The sequence below is a fragment of the Cicer arietinum genome, chromosome 6, assembly GCF_000331145.2.
Source record: "Cicer arietinum cultivar CDC Frontier isolate Library 1 chromosome 6, Cicar.CDCFrontier_v2.0, whole genome shotgun sequence".
NCBI lineage: Eukaryota > Viridiplantae > Streptophyta > Magnoliopsida > Fabales > Fabaceae > Cicer > Cicer arietinum.
In genome coordinates, this window is record NC_021165.2 from 35426679 (window position 1) to 35451622 (window position 24944).

The 24944-nt window shown below is 30.2% G+C and overlaps 2 long non-coding RNA genes across 2 annotated transcripts; one reads left to right on the forward strand and one right to left on the reverse strand.

Moving 5' to 3' along the window:
* Window positions 1-6404: 6404 nt before the first annotated feature.
* On the forward strand, window positions 6405-7988 carry LOC113787254 (uncharacterized). Its single transcript, XR_003473765.2, has 2 exons — window positions 6405-6535; window positions 7747-7988. It is a non-coding gene; the product is annotated as an uncharacterized lncRNA (long non-coding RNA).
* Window positions 7989-20949: 12961 nt separating this feature from the next.
* On the reverse strand, window positions 20950-22109 carry LOC101497441 (uncharacterized). Its single transcript, XR_003473316.2, has 3 exons — window positions 21984-22109; window positions 21665-21742; window positions 20950-21110 (listed from the first exon to the last, which is right to left on the reverse strand). It is a non-coding gene; the product is annotated as an uncharacterized lncRNA (long non-coding RNA).
* Between the last annotated feature and the right edge of the window lie 2835 nt (window positions 22110-24944).

Sequence of the window (24944 nt, forward strand, 5' to 3'; positions counted from 1 at the left end):
GCAAATTTCGAGGACGAAATTCTTTAACAAGGGGATATTTATAACACTAAATTTTATAAAATATATGTTAATAAAATTTGTGATTAATTTCCGTTATATAGGTGATTTTTATGAAGTGCTAGTTTATATATACTAGATTACATGAGCGATATAAATAATAAATATTATATTTTATTATTTGAAATATTTTTTAAAAAATAATAGTATTTAGAGTAATATATATTTTAAAGAAAAAGATTTTATACGATTTTACGTGTATATACGCACACTCAATTAATATATCATTCTTTTATGCGTTTGACTATTATTAAATGTGTACTTAATTATATTTATTTAATTCTAAATATATTTTATTTTAATTATTTACTTTTAAATAATTATCTTGAGATAGTAGTGATATTGTGTTTGATTTACATTATTTTTATATATTTGTTATGACATTGTGATTTTATATATATTTATTAAGGTTTAGTAATTAATATAAAGTGTTGATGTTTAATTTACTTATTTTATAATTTCGACTATTCTCTAATGATGGTAATATTTTAATTTGAGTATTTGAAAAAAATAAATATTATTATTGGGATTATTTTAAATATGAGATTTTTGGTTATTAATGTACTTTAAAAGATTAATTATTTTTATTTATAAATTATTAGTTTTGAAATAGTAATAATGCTTTATTAATGAAATTGTGTTTTAAAATAAATAAATAAATAAATAAAACTAGTAAAACCTAAAAGGAGACCAATGGGTTTGATAACCCTAATTGTTAATAAAATAAAACAAACAAAAGAGAAGGAAGTTGGAAGGGCAGCCGTAAAACCAAAGAGGAAACACAACAATAACCCTATCATTTGACACCGGTGATCGATAACTGTTACAGAAAGCTTTCTCCATTTTCGCCCAAATTAGAAATTCGTTATTTTGCACCGTTCTCCTTCACCGTAAGTCCGATTTGAGAGAAACCAACGCCAAAACGACCGTGTGAAAAGTGACTATATTATCCACTAACTTGTTTTCTGATTTATGATCGATTGATGGACAAAGAGTCAATGAACAAAGGCTGTTTGCTCGTAGAATCCTATTCATGTGTGAAAGCGTCGAAATAAGGTAAAGGGTGAGAGAGCGTCTGAAATCATGAGTATAATATATTGTGAGATGAACGGGAAAACCGTATTTCCCAATGATTCATCAGGGGCTCGCTACGTACGACAATAGCCCTTTGAGTGATAAATTAATTAATGTGCAAATATGAAAATTGTGAGATTAAAATGTGGAATATAAATATTTATAGGGTGTTGATTGATTTAATTTCGTTAAATGTGTGATATTTGATATTATTGTGATATTTAATATTATTGTGATATTTGATATTGTTGTGATATTTGATATCATTGTGATATTTGATTTTAAATGAATTTGGTGCATATGTTTGATTAAATGAGTTTATTTGATGATGATGTGTGATTTATGATATAAATTTGTGATAAGTTTATGTGATGATGTTTGATTGGTGATAGTGATTCTATAAAATTGTGATGAGTTTATGTGATGAGATATAATTAATGATAGTGATATTGTGAATTTGTGATGAGAATATTGAAGTAACCCCATAATTGGTGAAATAATTGTGATTCCAATTTATGTTTGAGATGACGGTTTTAATGGAGTATCATATACCAACGAGGGGAGAAAATAAATATTGTGAATTTGTGAAGTGGAGATTATTTTGTCATCGTATAGGTAGAGCCTGACAAGCCTAGTGATTCCGGGGAAGTACAACTGAATGAGCCAGATCGTGGCGGTCTGCTGTCGAGCCTTAAGGCAAGATTGTTAGACCTCAGAGGTATTCGGGTGGGGAATTCCTAGGTGACTTGGAGGTAGCACTCCAAATGTCGGGAGCTACCATGCAACACAGGTTTACTTCGACTGTCACGTATATGTGTCTCGGGTTGAGTTGAGGGGATCTATGAGGACATGGCCAAATTGAATTGTCCGTCCACTGGGATGGTGGCATAGTATCAAGCCTCCTAACCAAGTACTTCAGAGTTAGAACGGTACCACATTGTGAAGTAGAGTCTAAGCTCATGCATAGCATTGCATTTTCTTGTGATTGTTTTGTTGTGATTAATATGTATTATGCGTGATAATAATTTATGCGATGATTTGATGTTACAGTGAAGTGTATTGATTTTCTTTGATTTTGAATATATAATGTGATGTTTTTCCTTGAAGAATGTTTGTGTAATGATACGGTTTATTGATGATTAATTGTGTGTGCATCTTATTTATATTATACTATCAACATGATTTCAAAACTCACCTCCTTTGTTGTTTGTATTTGACTGGCTTGGCCATGCGTTTGCAAAATCGCAGTTATTATAAGTTAATAATTCTCGAAGTTCAAGTTTGGGAGAAGCTCCGCTCTGATAGGTGACACCGGGAATTAAGAGTTGTAATGTCTATTTTACTTATGTTATTATAAATGACTTTTTATATAAAAACTTAGTACGAGTTAGTCTTGGGAATTAAATCAAGAAATTCTAGTTAAATTAAGTTCATTGATATTGTACTATTTTAATTGAGGAACAAAGTTGAATTGTTACATGTGTATTTAGAGAAACGGGATATCCTAAATTAGATATTAAAGTTTTTATTCTCTCTAAAACATATTTTCTTTATCCGCTGCAAGTTTTCTTCAAATAATTTAGTATATATTATTATAAATGTTATTTTGGGGTTTAGGGTGTCACAATCACAACTTGAATAAGGTCTTCATACAAATTATCTTTGCTATATTTGTGATTTTACCACATACAAATAAACTGTATGAAGAGCTTAAACGTTCAATACAAAACTAAGGAATAAAGTGTATGAAAAACATATGCATGACCTCAAATTTTTTCCTTTGAAATAAGGAAAAGTCGCCCAATATCTTAATGTGGGTCACTAAGATAATTGGGTCCTGATTGGTAAAGGTGGTCTGGCCAAACCCCAATCAGCGTCCTAATTGTTCTCCTTTACCAGTTATTCCATGCTTGAAATAACCTAAATGTCCCACCATGAATAAGGCCATGAATGCTCTAATTAATGATATTGTACAAAACTTACATGTTTTGTATGAAATGAACTTATTATGTCATATATAAAATGCATCATTCATCCACAACAATTATCAATATATTAGGCGATATACTAAACTCAAAATAATTTAATCTTAAGTCCTTAATTCAAAACGTAAATTCATAGTCATAAAATAGAAACAATATTGGAGTCATGAAAATAGTAACAACTTCATAACAATTAATAACTCAAACATAATAAAAGTTATATATATATACATATATAAATAATGAAGCCATTCAAATTTCTTAAGAATTTTATTCAATCTTGCAAATCACACAGTAGAATATTTTCAGCACAATGGTCACTAATAATTATTGATGAAGGGTCAAATTACTTTAGAAAATTCCACCTAATAACTCACCTATAAACACAACATAGTTGGTCTCATCTCAAAATTCGAAATCAATAATTCATGAAAAATCTGATTCTAAGACTTGTTTACATAGTTTTGTTTTTATTTAGAAAACCAAACTTAAATACAACAATTCTTCTGCAATAGTTCTCGCAGTATTTTCATCAAACACCTCTCATGCATTGAATATTTGGTATAAGAATAGAATTTTCTCTCAACTAGTAAAAAAAACCATATATTTTAAATGCATATACCTAAAATAATCATTCTAACCGAAATTAACCTAACATAACACAATTTCACAAATACATATCAGAGGCAACAACAGCAGTAACGAGCATAAATCGTGCTAGACAAGCATAATCACCTTAAATCTAGTGATACACATATAATTAAATTTTTCCTAATACATAATACATTCACAAACATCACAACCATAAACAACAGCCTACGTTCTAACTTATTTTCAACAACATCAGAAAATGAAATCCCTAATCATAACAACAACAACAACAAAAAAACCCTTTAATAAAAAGAACTCACCGTTGGTGATAAAGGAGAAGACAATGTTATTGGTAGCTGAACTCCCCTTTTGCTTGAATTGCCACTTTGACTCTTCTTCGTTGGTTAGTATCCTCTACTGCTTTGATTGAAACCGGTTAGTAGTTACAAATTGAGACATGCAAGGTTTAAAAAAGGGTTCAAGGAGCTTTGTCAAGCTTTTGGGTATGGAAAATGAGAGGTTGAAGATTGGGAGCATGGGAGGATGCATGCTTAGGTAACGAAGAAGAAGAAGGAACGGGAATGTGGGTTTCTGAAAATGGTAAAGAGATATTGGAGGGATAGTGTGAAAATTACGCCATAGCCCTTCGTTTGTCCAAATATTACAATAATGTTTTTTTTTAACTTATAAACTAGGTATTTTATTTTTAAATTAACAATTTTAATAATTAACAGGTTGTTACACCTATATCTTGAAGAAAAAGTATTCAAATCAGTGGTACTCAGCCATGTGGTCGAAACATTCTTCAGAAGTTGAAAATATGCTTGGATAATATACATATTTAAAAGGCACTGCAGATATTGTAACACCCCAATTTCTCATTACCTTATTTTAAAATAGTATAATGATACAATACTATTTTTTTTTAGTGTTAATATGTGTTCTAATTTCTTTAGGTTTGTCTGTGTGTTTGCCTTAGTAATGAATTTAAATCATTAATATTAACTATATTTAACTTACAAAAATAACTAAAATAATAGTAGATAGTACTTTGGCCTGTGATAGGCGGTACATTTACAATTTACGTTATTTTAGTAAGCCGTGCAGACCCGTGATAGGTGGCACCTCGGTAAACGATACGGGCCCGTGATAGGCAGTACGTTTATGGTTTTCGCTTTTTGTAAATCGTGCAGACCCGTGATAGGTGGCACCTCGATAAACGGTACGGGCCCGTGATAGGCAGTACGTTTATGGTTTACGCTTTTTAGTAAATCGTGCAGACCCGTGATAGGTGGCACCTCGGTAAACGATACGGGCCCGTGATATGCAGTACGTTTATGGTTTACGCTTTTTAGTAAATCGTGCAGACCCGTGATAGGTGGCACCTCGATAAACGGTACGGGCCCGTGATAGGCAGTACGTTTATGGTTTACGCTTTTTAGTAAATCGTGCAGACCCGTGATAGGTGGCACCTCGATAAACGGTACGGGCCCGTGATAGGCAGTACGTTTATGGTTTACGCTTTTTAGTAAATCGTGCAGACCCGTGATAGGTGGCACCTCGATAAACGGTACGGGCCCGTGATAGGCAGTACGTTTATGGTTTACGCTTTTTAGTAAATCGTGCAGACCCGTGATAGGTGGCACCTCGGTAAACGATACGGGCCCGTGATATGCAGTACGTTTATGGTTTACGCTTTTTAGTAAATCGTGCAGACCCGTGATAGGTGGCACCTTGGTAAACGATACGGGCCCGTGATAGGCAGTACGTTTATGGTTTACGCTTTTTAGTAAATCGTGCAGACCCGTGATAGGTGGCACCTCGATAAACGGTACGGGCCCGTGATAGGCAGTACGTTTATGGTTTACGCTTTTTAGTAAATCGTGCAGACCCGTGATAGGTGGCACCTTGGTAAACGATACGGGCCCGTGATAGGCAGTACGTTTATGGTTTACGCTTTTTAGTAAATCGTGCAGACCCGTGATAGGTGGCACCTTGGTAAACGATACGGGCCCGTGATAGGCAGTACGTTTATGGTTTACGCTTTTTAGTAAATCGTGCAGACCCGTGATAGGTGGCACCTTGGTAAACGATACGGGCCCGTGATAGGCAGTACGTTTATGGTTTACGCTTTTTAGTAAATCGTGCAGACCCGTGATAGGTGGCACCTTGGTAATTGGTACTTTGGCCTGCGATAGGCGGTACAATTATGATTTACGGCCCTTCGAGGAGGGTTTTGGTTTGGAATTCCGAGTCCATGCATTTTGGCATATACGCATTGCATTAGGGTGCTTGGCACACGAGTCGTGTTTGAATCAAGTTATGATTAAGTGTTATGCATTGATTTTGTGTGTAAGTGTGACTGATTGTAAACTATTTCCAAACTCAAGTTGTTGTGATAATTGTGTTGGAATTGCTAAGTGTTAAGATGTGGAATTGTGTATGAATGTGATTGAGTTAGTTTATGTATTTTTGGAAGAATATGCAGGGAAATCGATTTCCCAATCGATTGGATGAGTTACAGGGACTTCCCTAATTTGACATAATCGATTTGCCAATCGATTTTATAATATGTTTTTCAAAACCATTTAAGAAATCGATTTGGAAATCGGTTTGGCCATGCAGGAATTCAGCAAAACTGACGAAAATCGAGCCTAATATTTTTATTAATTATATAATGCTGATTTTTATGCCTCGGGAAAATTATCAGCCACGTTTCATTGACTCTGAAATTCGTCGATGCTTTTGGACTCGTTTGGACGTGTTGTCGACATCTCATGGTTGCTGAAAATCATTATGGTCCTTCTATCTTATGAAAGCGTCAAATTGAGGTATGGGGTGAGAATGAGTTCGAATGCATGAGTATAAATTAAGTGAGATGAACGGGAATACCGTATTTCCCACAATTCATTCGGGGCTCGCTACGTATGGCAGAAGGCCTTTGAGTAATAATTGACTAATGAGCAAACTTGAATTTTGTGAGGTTAAAATATGAATTAGAAACTTTTATAGGATGTTGTTTGATTTGATTTTTGAAGATCGTGTGATAGTTGAATTATTGTAGAATTGTGTATTTGATTCATTCTGTGTTTTGTTTATATCTATCCTTGATACTGATATATGATATAAAATGTGATGAATTGTAATTATTTGCCTTGCAATTGATGTGGTGTGTGTGAATGGTCTAGTATTATTATTATTATTATATGTGAGTGTAGACCCTTTATTGTTAGAGATGACGTATCATGATGATAAATTCTGAATGTAATGTATGACTATGGAAATCTGCAATGACGATGTGTGCTCCCTGACTTGTGATATTACCACCCTGATGAATATCATGAAATGCGTATTGTGTTTAATTGAATAGTGACGAATTCGACCCGTGCCAATGATGGTTCTCTTAATGGAGTAAGTAACCTAGGACAACGAGGGGAGAAAGTAGTTGTTGATAATTTTTGAAGTGGAGATTATTTGGTCATCATATAGGTAGGGCCTGACAAGCCTAGTGATTATGGGGAAGTACAACTGAATGAGCCTGATCGTGGCGGTCTACTGTTGAGCCTTAAGGCAAGATTGTTAGACCTTGGAGGTATCCGGGTGGGGAATTCCTAGGTGACTTGGAGGTAGCACTCCAAATGTCGGGAGCTACCACGCAACACACGTTTACCTCGACTGTCACGTATATGTGTCTCGGGTTGAGTTGAGGGATCTATGAGGACAGGGCCAATTTGAATTGTCCGTCCACTTGCGTGGTGGCATAGTATCGAGCCTCCTAACCAAGTACTTCAAAGTTAGAATGGTACCAAAGAAAGAGGAGGAGTCTAGAGTATAAGAGCATGCATAACATTACTTGATTTGTGTATTTACTTGATGTTGTGGATTGTATCAATGTTTTACCTTGATTATTCTTGTTGGTTGTGATTTGATATGATACGGTGTTTAATATTTTTTTTACGTGTTCTTCTTAGTTATTTTGTACTATTACATGTTTTCGAAGCTCACCCCTCGTTGCTTGTGTTTGACGCTTGCGAGAGCGCAGTTATTTCAGGTTATCGATTGGGGATCCACGCTCTGAATAGGTGATATTGGGTGGGAGTAATTTTTCGTATTTTGTTGAGTTATGAACAATTTAGATTTTTGTAAATTTGATTGATCAATTGTGTTATTTTATCGGTTATTCAGAGGTAGAAATTAATTGTCTCTAAGTTTAGAACTTGCTTTTATATCAAAAGTATTTATTTAATGAACATCAACTATATTCGATATTAAGAATTTTTTTTATTGAAAATTTTTATGCAAGCATTTTGTGTAAGTTTGAATGTGACGTCTTGAACCTTAAAGTATTTTAAAAGAAAAATATATATATATACTCTATTTTGGAACCGCTGCGAATCTCTTTAAAACTAGTGCATTTTACCTTTTTATTTCAATTTGGGTTCAGGGTGTTACAGCTCCTGCTGATAGCCGCCTTTTGTACCAATCACAATCAGGTATGTTTCACTCATTCCATCAATTAGCTTTGATAATGATACAAATTTTGTTACTACAATATAATAAGTAATACATATATATAAACGAAAGATAAGAAATTGAAAACCACGAACCCAAAATAAATTGTATAGCCATGATTTGAGTCTTTAATTTGGAATTTTAGAAGCCTTGCCTTTGTTTCTGTCAACTAACATACTATGCTATATAAGAATTTTTGTTATACAAACTTCCAGAAAATAAGTTAGCAGCTAAGCCATTAGGTGCATTTGATTTCTAAAGGGAATTGTTGGAGGATAACTCACTGAAGTAAGTAATCAGTTCTGATAAGGAAGCATACAATTCATACAAATTGCTGTGAAATCAAAATAAGGCAGAGAGGCAAATTGATTCTTTCACCTAAAAGGTTTAATCTATTTTGATTATGTTATAAAATTAAGTATTGTCAATAATAAGTAATAATTAATTATTATTATTATTTGCGTCCATGTGATATATATATATATATATATATATATAAAATTCTATTTATAAATCATAACTATATATATTATATAGACATAATATTACGTTCTTTCTATCATACGTTAAATAAAATTTGATTATAGTAATATGTGTGTTTAACAGTATTAAATATATTTTTGAATTATATTACAATGTATTAATGTATTATTAGATAAAGTATCAATGTATTATTAATAAATTAATTAATTACCTATTGGAGCAAGTAACTAATTTGTAATTGATTGTTGCGTTGATTTATTCTCACTCGTGGATTGTTAGAGACGGTGGTTGGCGAAGACGTGACACATTAAATAAGCAGATCAGCTTCGTTGGGAAAAATCTTCAGCCAAGGTAAGGGGTGAGATGAGGTTCGATTTTATGAGTATAAAATAACGTGAGGTGAACGGGAATACTGAAATTCCCAGATGTTCATTCGGGGCTTGCTAAGTACGATTGAGCCCTATTGAGTAATAATAATTAATTAATAAAATGTGAATGGTAATAGTGAGGATTAAAATATAATTTAGCAATCTATAGAATTGTCGTGAATTTATTTATATCAAGATTGTATGCCGTCTGAATTTATGAATATTATGTTGATTGTTACTGTGTGAATGATATGCACTGGAGTATTCTTGCTACTTGAATGAAATGGTGATATTACTTGAATGTGCCACCGTTTGATCTTTTATTTTGTGATTGATAAGACTGGATGATGCATTGTGAGTAGTGCAAACCAAAATATTGGATTTTATTGTGATTGATGAATATACATATATAATGATGAATGTTGTAAAGTTAAACTGAAACTTATTGAGTTGTGATTTTCGAGTTAGAACTATTTTGTCATCATATAGGGAGGGTTTGACAAACCTAGTGTTTTAGGGAAGTACAACTGAATGAGCCTGGTCGTGGAGGGCTACAGTCGAACTGTAAGGTAAGTCTGATAGACCTTGCGGGTACCTCTAGTGGGGAATTCCTAAGTGGAATAGTGGGTTATTCCCTAAGGCCAGGAGCTACCGTGCAACACAAGAGTACCCCGACTGTCGCGCATATGTGTCTCGGGTTGAGTTGAGGGGATCTATGAGGACTTGACCATTCATGAATTGGTCGTCCACTCTTGTAGTGGCATAGTATCAGGCCTCCTAACCCAGTACTTCAGAGTAGAATGGTACCAAATGATGAAGTATAGAGTATAGGACATGCATAACATTTCATCCTTGTCATTATCTGATTGTGAATGAATTTGATAAACCGTTGATATTATACACTTGACTGTTATTAAGGTGGTGATAATTTGATTGCTTGCGTGTTCTCCTCGTGTATTTTATACTGTTACATAATTTCGATACTCACCCCTCGTTGTTTGTGTTTGGCGTTTGCGATGGACGCAGACGAGTTGTAAGTTGCAGGTGATGACTAGTACCATAAGGAGAGGCGGAAGCCATCATGTCTTGGAGACCCTTCTTATTATGCATTGTTTTGATGTTATTTTTGAGTATTTTTATTTTGGGAATTCCCTCTCTGATAGTGACATCGGGTTGAGACTACATTTGCACTTAATTTGCCACATAAGTATGTGCACTTCAAAAAAAAAAATTGTTGTCTGACATTGTGATTTCAAGTTGTTAAGTTTGATGGAACCTTTGAATTTATTCGACGTATTTGTGATTATGTGATACTTTTTACCTTAAAAAAATGTTTCTAATTCTAATAACTAACCTAAAATACCTAATAATAACATGAAATCGTAAAATATGAGAAAAAAGACTGATCAAATAATTATTACTAAATATAACTTTTGCATGCAATAATAAATTGTTCTCCCCTATATCTTGAAGAAAAAGTATTCAAATCAGTGGTACTCAGCCATGTGATCGAAACGTTCTTCAGAAGTTGAAAATATGCTTGGATAATATACACATTTAAAAGGCACTGCAGATATTGTTTATCGTTGTTTTGGATGATATATTATTCTCATATGGCCATTCATATGGCCAGCACAAGCTTGAGCTTAAGGAAATATTTCATCACATTAATCACATCGTGTAGGTGTTTGGGTGTGAACTTTTTTACGACTACCCAACGCCAAGGCACTTGAGAACGATCTGCCGCATTCTAGACAAACATGTAGTTGATTCATTTTCAATGATTATTCTTATGCAAGAAATACTAAAAAACAAATAATACAAGTTTTGTATTCAACCAAAGGGATATATATATATATATATATACATACATGTGTGTCTATATTATTGAATCAAATATTTAATTATAATTACAAATATTATATTCACGTGTACAACTAGCCCAAATAATGTTTTCGATTTTTTTTGTTCAAGACATTAAAGTTTCACATTTAAAATAAATTAAGTAAACAATTATTTAAATAATTTAAAATTGAATCCTAAATTATACTATTTTTCAATGTTTGTAGTAAAACTATAATAGTTATATTTTTCAAAATACATATTATCTATTTCTTAATTACATAACTTCAAATATTTAAAAAGATACTTAACTCTCCAAAAATAAATGAATTTTATTTATTTTTAATTTATTTAAGTAACACTTTTTTAAAATCTAAACAAATTTAAATAACAAACTAACTTTTTAATTTTTTTAAAAAATTGTGCCAAAGTTATGTGATTTTTAAATAATTTGATATCGGCTAAAAAAAGATATTCTCAAGTTATATAAGATCTTACTCTTAATTATGTAATTTTTGAAATAAATTAATAAAAGATATTTTTCAGTTTTTTGAAATAGGTTGTTTAATGTATTTTGAAGTTATATAATATGTCAATCTTAATTATATAAATTTATATTAGATAATTTTTAAAAGATATTATACCTTCCAAAAAACAATATTTCAATTTTTTTTAAATGATACAATATAAATTATGTATCTTGATAATTTGTTCAAATAGAATATAAATTTTTGATTTTCGATTAAAGTAAATAACTACTTAAAAACCTTAAACATTCGTTCCAAAACTGTATACATCGTATGTTATAATAAGATGAAATATATATATCAAGATACATAAATATTCTCATCACAAATTTATACAAAACTATACACATTTTTGGAAGTTAATTTTCTCATCACAACTTGAATAAGGTCTTCATACAAATTATCTTTGCTATATTTGTGATTTTACCGCATACAAATAAACTGTATGAAGAGCTTAAACGTTCAATCCAAAACTATATACATATTTTTTAAATGATACAGTATAAATTCTGTATTTTGATATTTTTTTCAACTAGAATATAAAACTTTGATTTTCGATTAAAGTAAATAACTACTTAAAAACCTTAAACATTCATTCCAAAACTATATACATCGTTTATTATAATATATTTTTTAAATAAACTACAAAATATGTAATGAATTAAAATAATTTATAATATATATTGGAGGTTTACAAACTTCATTGGTTTTATACTAACTAATTAGGAATGATTTTGAAGTAACATGATCTATTTAAAAAAATAAAGTTGGGTTAATTTGAATATTAATATGGAATAGCATATACTTAAATGTATGACGTTTATTTTCAAAAACATCATAATAGGAAATTTTGTGTAGCAGATTCGAACAAACACGAGAGTAACGCACAAAAAGAAAGATAACAAAATAATTTCTCCATAATAATATAATAACAAAATTTATTAATAGCTTCTACAATTTAGCCGTACATGCATGCACCAACAATAGTAATAATGAAACCTTAGAATATAAAATTGACAAACTAATTCTAATAACTAACCTAAAATACCTAATAATAACATGAAATCGTAAAATATGAGAAAAAAGACTGATCAAATAATTATTACTAAATATAACTTTTGCATGCAATAATAAATTGTTCTCCCCTATATCTTGAAGAAAAAGTATTCAAATCAGTGGTACTCAGCCATGTGATCGAAACGTTCTTCAGAAGTTGAAAATATGCTTGGATAATATACACATTTAAAAGGCACTGCAGATATTGTTTATCGTTGTTTTGGATGATATATTATTCTCATATGGCCATTCATATGGCCAGCACAAGCTTGAGCTGATGGAAATATTTGACCACATTGATCACATCGTGTAGGTGTTTGAGTGTGAACTTTTTTATGGCTACCCAATGCCAAGGCACTTGAGAACGATCTGCCGCATTCTAGACAAACATGTAGTTGATTCATTTTCAATGATAATTCTTATGCAAGAAATACAAAAAAAAACAAATAATACAAGTTTTGTATTCAACGAAAGGCATATATATATATATACATACATGTGTGTGTATATTATTGAATCTAATATTTAATTATAATTACAAATATTATATTCACGTGTACAACTAGCCCTAATAATGTTTTCGATTTTTTTTGTTCAAATTAAAGTTTGTTTCACATTTAAAATAACTTAAATAAAAAATTATTTAAATAATTAAAAATTGAATCCTAAATTATACTATTTTTCAATGTCTGTAGTAAAACTATAATAGTTATATTTTTCAAAATACATATTATCTATTTCTTAATTACATAACTTCAAATATTTAAAAAGATACTTAACTCTCCACAAATATATAATTTTTATTTTTGTTTAATTAATTTAAGTAACACTTTTTTAAAATCTAAACAAATTTAAATAACAAACTAACTTTTTAATTTTTTTAAAAAATTGTGCCAAAGTTATGTGATTTTTAAATAATTTGATATCGGCTAAAAAAAGATATTCTCAAGTTATATAAGATCTTACTCTTAATTATGTAATTTTTGAAATAAATTAATAAAAGAATTTTTTTCAGTTTTTTGAAATAGGTTGTTTAATGTATTTTGAAGTTATATAATATGTCAATCTTAATTATATAAATTTATATTAGATAATTTTTAAAAGATATTATACCTTCCAAAAAACAATATTTCAATTTTTTTTAAATGATACAATATAAATTATGTATCTTGATAATTTGTTCAAATAGAATATAAATTTTTGATTTTCGATTAAAGTAAATAACTACTTAAAAACCTTAAACATTCGTTCCAAAACTGTATACATCGTATGTTATAATAAGATGAAATATATATATCAAGATACATAAATATTCTCATCACAAATTTATACAAAACTATACACATTTTTGGAAGTTAATTTTCTCATCACAACTTGAATAAGGTCTTCATACAAATTATCTTTGCTATATTTGTGATTTTACCGCATACAAATAAACTGTATGAAGAGCTTAAACGTTCAATCCAAAACTATATACATATTTTTTAAATGATACAGTATAAATTCTGTATTTTGATATTTTTTTCAACTAGAATATAAAACTTTGATTTTCGATTAAAGTAAATAACTACTTAAAAACCTTAAACATTCATTCCAAAACTATATACATCGTTTATTATAATATATTTTTTAAATAAACTACAAAATATGTAATGAATTAAAATAATTTATAATATATATTGGAGGTTTACAAACTTCATTGGTTTTATACTAACTAATTAGGAATGATTTTGAAGTAACATGATCTATTTAAAAAAATAAAGTTGGGTTAATTTGAATATTAATATGGAATAGCATATAGTTAAATGTATGACGTTTATTTTCAAAAACATCATAATAGGAAATTTTGTGTAGCAGATTCGAACAAACACGAGAGTAACGCACAAAAAGAAAGATAACAAAATAATTTCTCCATAATAATATAATAACAAAATTTATTAATAGTTTCTACAATTTAGCCGTACATGCATGCACCAACAATAGTAATAATGAAACCTTAGAATATAAAATTGACAAACTAATTCTAATAACTAACCTAAAATACCTAATAATAACATGAAATCGTAAAATATGAGAAAAACGACTGATCAAATAATTATTACTAAATATAACTTTTGCATGCAATAATAAATTGTTCTCCCCTATTGTAAGACCCATTATCATTTGTCCAGAATATGATAATTTGGCTCATACATTTTAATAAAACAGAGGTAATTAACAATAAATAATTACTCACCTATAAACACAACATAGTTGGTCTAAGACTTAGTTGGTCTCATCTCAAAATTCGAAATAAATAATTCATGAAAAATATGATTCTAAGACTTGTTTACATAGTTTTGTCTTTATTTAGAAAACCAAACTTAAATACAACAATTCTCCTGCAATAGTTCTCGCAGTATTTTCATCAAACACCTCTCATGCAATGAATACTTGGGATAAAAATAGAATATTCTCTCCACTAGTAAATAAATAACAAAATAATTTCTCCATAATAATATAATAACAAAATTTATTAATAGTTTCTACAATTTAGCCGTACATGCATGCACCAACAATAGTAATAATGAAACCTTAGAATATAAAATTGACAAACTAATTCTAATAACTAACCTAAAATACCTAATAATAACATGAAATCGTAAAATATGAGAAAAAAGACTGATCAAATAATTATTACTAAATATAACTTTTGCATGCAATAATAAATTGTTCTCCCCTATTGTAAGACCCATTATCATTTGTCCAGAATATGATAATTTGGCTCATACATTTTAATAAAACAGAGGTAATTAACAATAAATAATTACTCACCTATAAACACAACATAGTTGGTCTAAGACTTAGTTGGTCTCATCTCAAAATTCGAAATAAATAATTCATGAAAAATATGATTCTAAGACTTGTTTACATAGTTTTGTCTTTATTTAGAAAACCAAACTTAAATACAACAATTCTCCTGCAATAGTTCTCGCAGTATTTTCATCAAACACCTCTCATGCAATGAATACTTGGGATAAAAATAGAATATTCTCTCCACTAGTAAATAAAACCATATATTTTAAATGCATACACCTAAAATAATCATTCTAACCGAAATTAACCTAACATAACACAATTTCACAAACACATATCAAAGGCAACAACAGCAGTAACGAGCATAAATGCTCGACAAGCATAATCACCTTAAATCTAATGATACACATATAATTAAATTTTTCCTAATACATAATTTATTCACAAACATCACAACCATAAACAACCGCCTACGTTCTAACTTTGGTAGCTGAACTCCCCTTTTGCCTTAATTGCCACTTTGACTCTTCTTCGTTTGTTGGTTAGTATCCTCTGCTGCTTTGATTGAAACCGGTTAGTAGTTACAAATTGAGACATGCAAGGTTTAAAAAAGGGTTTAAGGAGCTTTGTCAAGCTTTTGGGTTTGACTGATTTAAAAAATGAGAGGTTGAAGAATGGGAGCATGGGAGGATGGATGCTTAGGTAACGAAGAAGAAGGAAGGGGAATGTGGGTTTCTGAAAATGGTAAAGAGATATTGGAGGGATAGTGTGAAAATTACGCCATTGTCCTTCGTTTCTCCAAATATTACAATAATGTTTTTTTTTAACGTATAAACTAGGTATTTTATTTTTAAATTAACAGTTTTAATAATTAACAGGTTGTTACACCTATATCTTGAAGAAAAAGTATTCAAATAAGTGGTACTCAGCCATGTGGTCGAACCATTCTTTAGAAGTTGAAAATATGCTTGGTTAATATACACATTTAAAAGGCACTGCAGATATTGTAACACCCCAATTTCGCATTACCTTATTTTAAATAGTATAATGATACAATACTATTTTTTTTTTTTTGAGTGTTAATATGTGTTCTAATTTCTTTAGGTGTGTCTGTGTGTTTGCCTTAGTAATGGATTTAAATCATTAATATTAACTATATTTAACTTACAAAAATAAATAAAATAAAATAATACAAGGAGTGAATTGGTATTGTTACACTAGTTGTTACCTTTAGCTCTAATAGAATGGGATAATAATAATAATAATAATAATAATAATAATAATAATAATCATAATAATAATAATAATTGTAATTATTATTATAATAGTAATAACCTAGACTGATACTAGGTATATATATATAGAGCGGAACAGGAGATTAGCACATAGCTTGCCTGAAAGAAAAAAAGAAAAAAGAGGATTAGCGCTCCTGCTGATAGGTGCCTTTTGTACCAATCACAATCAGGTATGTTTCACTAATTCCATCAATTAGCTTTGATAATGATACAAATTTTGTTACTACAATATAATAAGTAATACATATATATAAACGAAAGGTAAGAAATTGAAAACCACGAACCCAAAATAAATTGTATAGCCATGATTTGAGTCTTTAATTTGGAATTTTAGAAGCCTTGCCTTTGTTTCTGTCAACTAACAGACTATGCTATATAAGAATTTTTGTTATACAAACTTCCAGAAAATAAGTTAGAAGCTAAGCCATTAGATGCAATTGATTTCTAAAGGGATTTGTTGGAGGATAACTCACTGAAGTAAGTAATTATTCTGATAAGGCAACATACGATTCATACAAATTGCTGTGAAATCAAAATAAGGCAGAGAGGCAAATTGATTCTTTCACCTAAAAGGTTTAATCTATTTTGATTATGTTATAAAATTAAGTATAGTCAATAATAAGTAATAATTAATTATTATTATTTGCGTCCATGTGATATATATATATATATATATATATCTATTTTTAAATCAAAACTATATATATTATATAGACATAATATTAAGTTCTTTCTATCATACCTTGTTAAATAAAATTTGAATATAGTAATATGTGTGTTTAACAGTATTAAATATATTTTTGAATTATATTACAATGTATTAATGTCTTATTAGATAAAGTATCAATGTATTAGTAATAAATAAATTAATTACCTATTGGAGCAAGTAACTAATTTGTAATTGGTTGTTGCGTTGATTTATTCTCGCTCGTGGACTGTGAGAGACGGTGGTTGGCAAAGACGTGACACATTAAATCAGCGGATCAGCTTCGTTGGGAAAAATTTTCAGCCAAGGTAAGGGGTGAGATGAGGTTCGAATTTATGAGTATAAAATAGCGTGAGCTGAACGGGAATACTGAAATTCCCAGATGTTCATTCGTGGCTTGCTACGTACGGTTGAGCCCTATTGAGTAATAATAATTAATTAATAAAATGTGAGTGGTAATAATGAGGATTAAAATATAATTTAGCAACCTATATAATTGCCGTGAATTTATTTATATCAAGATTGTATGCCGTCTGAATTTATGAATATTATGTTGGTTGTTACTGTGTGAATGATATGCACTGGAGTATTCTTGCTACTTGAATGAAATTGTGATATTACTTGAATGTGCCACCGTTTGATCTTTTATTTTGTGATTGATAAGACTGGATGATGCATTGTGAGTAGTGCAAACCAAAATATTGGATTTTATTGTGATTGACAGATATACATATATAATGATGAATGTTGTAAAGTTAAATTGAAACTTATTGAGTTGTGATTTTGGAGTTAGAACTATTTTGGCATCATATAGGGAGGGTTTGACAAACCTAGTGATTCAGGGAAGTACAACTGAATGAGTCTGATCATGGAGGGCTACAGTCGAACTGTAAGGTAAGACTGATAGACCTTGGGGGTACCTCTAGTGGGGAATTCCTAAGTGGATTAGTGGGTTATTCCCTAAGACTGGGAGCTACCATGCAACACAAGAGTACCCCGAGTGTCGCGTATATGTGTCTCGGGTTGAGTTGAGGGGATCTATGAGGACTTGACCATTCATGAATTGTCCGTCCACTCTTGTAGTGGCATAGTATCAGGCCTCCTAACCAAGTACTTCATAGTAGAATGGTACCAAATGATGAAGTATAGAGTATAGGACGTGCATAACATTTCATCCTTGTCATTATCTTATTGTGAATGAATTTGATAAACCGTTGCTATTATACACTTGACTGTTTTTTAGGTGGTGATAATTTGATTGCTTGCGTGTTATCCTCGTGTATTTTATACTATTACATAATTTCGATACTCACCCCTCGTTGTTTGTGTTTGGCACTTGAGATGGACACAAACGAGTTGTAAGTTGCAGGTGATGACTAGTACCATATGAGGAGAGGCGGAAGCCATCATGTCTTGGAGACCCTTCTTATTATGCATTAATTTGATGTTATTTTTTGTATTTTTTTTTTGGGAATTCCCACTCTGATAGCGACATCGGGTTGAGACTACATTTGCACTTAATTTGACACATAAGTATGTGCACTTCAAAAAACAATTTGTTGTCTGACATTTTGATTTCAAGTTGAATCCTAAATTATACTATATTTCAATGTTTGTAGTAAAACTATAATAGTTATATTTTTCAAAATACATATTATCAATTTCTAAATTACATAACTTCAAATATTTAAAAAGATACTTAACTCTCCACAAATAAATGATTTTTATTTTTGTTTAATTTATTTAAGTAACACTTTTTTAAAATCTAAACAAATTTAAATAACAAACTAACTTTTTAATTTTTAAAAAAAATTGTGCCAAAGTTATGTGATTTTTAAATAATTTGATATCGGCTAAAAAAAGATATTCTCAAGTTATATAAGATCTTACTCTTAATTATGTAATTTTTGAAATAAATAATTAAAAGATATTTTTCACTTTTTTGAAATAGGTTGTTTAATGTATTTTGAAGTTATATAATATGTCAATCTTAATTATATAAATTTAGATTAAATAATTTTTAAAAGATATTATACCTTCCAAAAAACAATATTTCAATTTTTTTTAAATGATACAATATAAATTATGTATCTTGATAATTTGTTCAAATAGAATATAAATTTTTGATTTTCGATTAAAGTAAATAACTACTTAAAAACCTTAAACATTCGTTCAAAAACTGTATACATCGTATATTATAATAAGATGAAATATATATCACTAATAGAAAAAAATGCTTTTAGAGACCAATTTTTCGGTCACTAAATGAAGAAAATCGGTTACTAAATCCAATAGCGACCGATTTAGTGACCAATTTAAATCGGTAGGTAAACTGCTAGTCGCTAGCTGTTGCGACCAAATCAGCGACCGAATTTAGTGACCGATTTAGTGACCGAATTTAGTGACCGATTTAGTGACCGATTTAGCAACCACTTTGAATTAATTTACTATGTCATTCGTGACTGATTTAGAGACGAAATTTGTGACATAAATTGTTATTTTTATTAAATATTTGGTCACCAATTATGTCTCAAAATGTTACTATTTTTTTTCTTTTATATTCATTACTTTATTGTCCAAAAGAACAATAAAAATAATTTTTTAATTTGATTTCAATATCTAAAAAGTTCATACACCAAAATAATTTAAAAGCATTAATCATATCACCGCATATAACTAAAGAATATAATATATTTAAATAATATTTGTAAGTATTCAAAATAATACAGATACAATTTTAATTTTAATAAAATATAGGCTAAATTACATCTGTGGTCCCTTAACTTAATTTCAGGTAACGTTTTAGTCCTTTATCTTTTTTTTTCCCGATTTAGTCCTTTATTCCGAACAATATCAAATAAAGTATGAAAATATGAGTTTATTTGAAAATTTGCGTTACGAAAATGCAATGGAAAAAAATAAAAATGTAAGTCTGAATTATTGACCTGCATATTTGAAGAAGAAAGAAGATAATATCCTTTAGGCAGCATTGTTTGCAATCAATAACATAGTGGCTTCTGAATGGTCTTCTAGGATATCAAAGCTGCTAGGACTTGGAACATTTGAAATAGCATTATTACATATAAGCATCAGAAAATGGAAATGGAAATGTATATGCCATGGGTGAAAATTGAAAAGCCTGACATAATCAACAAACTAAATAAACCATCAACAATTAAACTATCTACTAAAGGAGTTTATTTATATGAATCCCTTGAAGTTGTGTGTATAGAAAAGATTTTTTGTTGCCTTCCTATGAAGACACAATGATTTATGACAAAAACACTTGAATACAATGCAATGTCTCAAGAGCACAAAATCCACTCATATGCCAACTCCATCACATTTTCATTTACGTAGATCTATTTCGAACTAGAAATCAATTAGGTCGGTTAAACCCAACAGTTATATGTGTGTATCAAGATCTGAGTTAGTTTATATCAGCTGATATCAAATTCCTGATTTTATTTTCTTTTGCCGTTTTTTAAAACACAGAGGGTGAGTTCTGGTGTAATGATAAGATTTCTATCGTATAACCCTCAGAGAATGGGGTAAATTTGCATATGTCTAATCCTCAGACGACCACATGATGGAACTTCATCCTGTGGGTCATTCTTTATTTTTAGTCTGTGACACAAATCCTAAGCGCCATCTGAATTTATGTTTGCTCACTAGAATTTTTATTTGGCTCAATTTCAAATGGATTAAAAGTGAATACGAGATTTCAGCTTATAAGAGATTCATTTTCTTACCTTTGACAATAATATTCACGAGTATGCCAAGAAAATTGAACATAGCTCCATACCATACAAGAATAAGTTCTGCAAACCAAGAAATTGAGAATTAGCATATGTAATATTAATAATAAAGCAGTTAAAAGTGTCCTAGCAGGGTGGCACCACTAAAGTGCAGTTCTTGAAACTACCCATTTATTTTATTTTACTTCATTATTGTCTTCCAAGATATCTAGATTAATCTTCTTGTTAGTTTCAGTCGTCTAGCATCCCTATTAGTTTCTGTCTCTTAAGTACCACCCATTACAATTAAATCATGTTAGTTATTTTTTGAAGACATAGAGACCAAGATTATATTTCTAATATAAACTGCAATAAATTCCAATTTCTAATACAGTGTAAGCAAGTTTGTCTTCACACATGGGCATGCTCGTGCGCACAAACTGGACAGTAATAAAGTGTTGACCAAAATACATGAAAAGGCCTAACTAGAACAAATTAACATAGTAGACTGTCCAACGTTAGAAGGAGATGATAATTCAAATTCCTTACAGAAACAATTTTGAACTCATTAAAGCATTTTTAGGTCTTTATAAAATTGTGGTCAATTTATGATTCTTTTTCCAATTCGAATACTTCACCTGCAGATATAAACTTGTATCATATTGGCTCTTCAAAGCATACTCATTATAAATAGAGGCCATTGACGGAATAGTAACCTGCAAAATAATTCCGATGTTAGATCAACATATAAAAAATACATTGAATTTTTAATTGATTAACACTAACCTAGGAAGTTGAATATTCTATGAATACTAACAAGTAATCTAGCAAGCTGTACAATCTAGGAATATTGACAGATTTACTTAATTCTAACAAATCATAATAGATTAAAAGTTCACTGATTGCCTAATAATAATAATCAATTAACATAACGAACAAATAACAAACATCACTTACAAAAATAAACATATAGAGATATGCACTCATTGTGACAGGAACACCCAAAGTTGTACTTCCCTTGGGTATCGATCGTAATTGACTAACAATTATACCAATGAGCAAGAGAGCAAGGGCTTCCCACTGTAGAAAAACAATAAATCAATTTCCATCTCGATAAAAGAAACAAAAGCAAATGAGATTTATGTGAGGATTTTAACTTGTTAAATTCAATACTATAGAGCCAAACAACGGCCACATAGTACCTCCTACAGAATAAAAACGACTTACCCACAAGATATGAGGAATCAACAATTACAACATCATACTTCCCCTAGAGAATTGGTGGTGGAACGGTGACGAAACGGAGAAGCAGTGGTGGAACGGTGAAGTAGGAATAGGAGAAAAACAAGTTCCAGCACAAAGCTTTCAGACCGATTTTTCAATCACTAAAATTTAAGTAGCTAAGTTTCTAAATTTCGGTCTCTAAATTTTGTTAGCAACTGATTTAGTGACGAAATAATATTTAGTTTCAAGGTTCAAAATTTTAGTCACTATTTCAGTCACTAGTGTGAAAGGTGAACTTTCTATTAGTTATAGTTAGCGACTGAATTTTTGGTCGCTAACATTCAGTAGCTATTTCAGTCTCTAAATTTAATTAGCGACCGATTTAGTGACGAAAAAATATTTAGTTTCCAAGTTCAAAATTATGGTCTCTATTTCGGTCGCTACTGTGAGTGAAAATATTCGGTCTCTAAATTGGTCACTATAGGAGAAATTTCTAGTAGTGTATATATATCAAGATACAGAAATATTCTCATCACAAATTTATACAAAACTATACACATTTTTGGAAGTTAATTTTCTCATCACAACTTGAATAAGGTCTTCATACAAATTAACTTTGCTATATTTGTGATTTTACCACATACAAATAAACTGTATGAAGAGCTTAAACGTTCATTCTAAAACTATATACAAATTTTTTAAATGATACAATATAAATTCTGTATTTCGATATTTTTTTCAACTAGAATATAAAACTTTGATTTTCGATTATAGTAAATAAGTACTTAAAACCTTAAACATTCATTCCAAAACTATATACATCGTATATTATAATATATTTTTTTAATAAACTACAAAATATGTAATGAATTAAGATAATTTATAATATATATTGGAGGTTTACAAACTTCATTGCTTTTATACTAACTAATTAGGAATGATATTGAAGTAACATGATCTATTTAAAAAAAATAAAGTTGGGTTAATTTGAATATTAATATGGAATAGCATATACTTAAATGTATGACGTTTATTTTTAAAAACATCATAATAGGAAATTTTGTGTAGCAAATTCGAACAAACATGAGAGTAACGCACAAAGACAAAGATAACAAAATAATTTCTCCATAATAATATAATAACAAAATTTATTAATAGTTTCTACAATTTAACCGTACATGCGTGCACCAACAATAATAGTAATGAAACCTTAGAATATAAAACTGACAAACTAATTCTAATAACTAACCTAAAATTCTTAATAATAACATGAAATCGTAAAATATGAGAAAAAAGACTGATCAAATAATTATTACTAAATATAACTTTTGCATGCAATAATAAATTGTTCTCCCCTATATCTTGAAGAAAAAGTATTCAAATCAGTGGTACTCATCCATGTGGTGGAAACGTTCTTCAGAAGTTGAAAATATGCTTGGATAATATACACATTTAAAAGGCACTGCAGATATTGTTTATCGTTGTTTTGGATGATATATTATTCTCATATGGCCATTCATATGGCCAACACAAACTTGAGCTGATGGAAATATTTCACCACATTGATCAAATCGTGTAGGTGTTTGGGTGTGAACTTTTTTATGGCTACCTAAGGCCAAGGCACTTGAGAACGATCTGCCGCAAATTAATATTAACTTGAGAACTTTTTTATATACATACATACTGTGAGACCCTAAACCCCAAATTAATATTAACTTTTTATTTTAAATTTTATTAATAATGAAATTCTAAAATAATAAATAAATAAACTTTCAAACATTTTTTTAAGGTAAAGAGTATCACATAATCATGAACATGTCACACTCGTATGCGTCCATCGCAAACGCCAAACATAAACAACGAGGGGTGAGTATCGAAAGTATGTAACATTATAAGATAAACGAGGAGAAAACGTACTTAGTCAAATCAGCATAAACATGAGAAACACTCAATATCATAATATCAAAGGTTAATGTAAATCAATCACAATAGAACAATCACAAGGATGAAATGATATGCATGTCCTATACTCTATACTTCTTCATCATTTGGCACCATTATACTCTGAAGTACTCGATTAGGAGGCCTGAAACTATGCAACTACAAGAGTGCACGGACAATTTGTGAATGGTCAAGTCCTCATAGATCCCCTCAACTCAACCCGAGACATATATACGCGACGGTCAGGGTACTCTTGTGTTGCAAGGTAGTTCCCGACCTTAGGGAACAACCCACTAATCCACTTAGAAATTCCCCACTAGATGTACCCCAAGGCCTATCATTCTTACCTTACAGTTCGACTGTAGCCCTCCATGATCAGGCTCATTCAGTTGTACTTCCCTGAATCACTGGGTTTGTCAGACCCTCTCTATATGATGGCAAAACAATCCTAACTCCAAAATCTACAACACATATCTCAGACTTACTCGATCATCACATCTCAATAAGTTTTAGTTTGACTTCATCATTATATATGTATATCAGTCAATCACAATAAAACCCCAATATTTTGTTTGCACTACTCACAATTAGCAGTCCAATTTCATCAATCACATAATAAGGAATCAAATAGGTGGCACATTCGAATAATATCACAATTTCATTCAAGTAATAACAACACTCAAGTACATATCATTCATATAATAACTATCGGCATAAGATTTCATCAATTCATACATCATGCAATCTTGATAT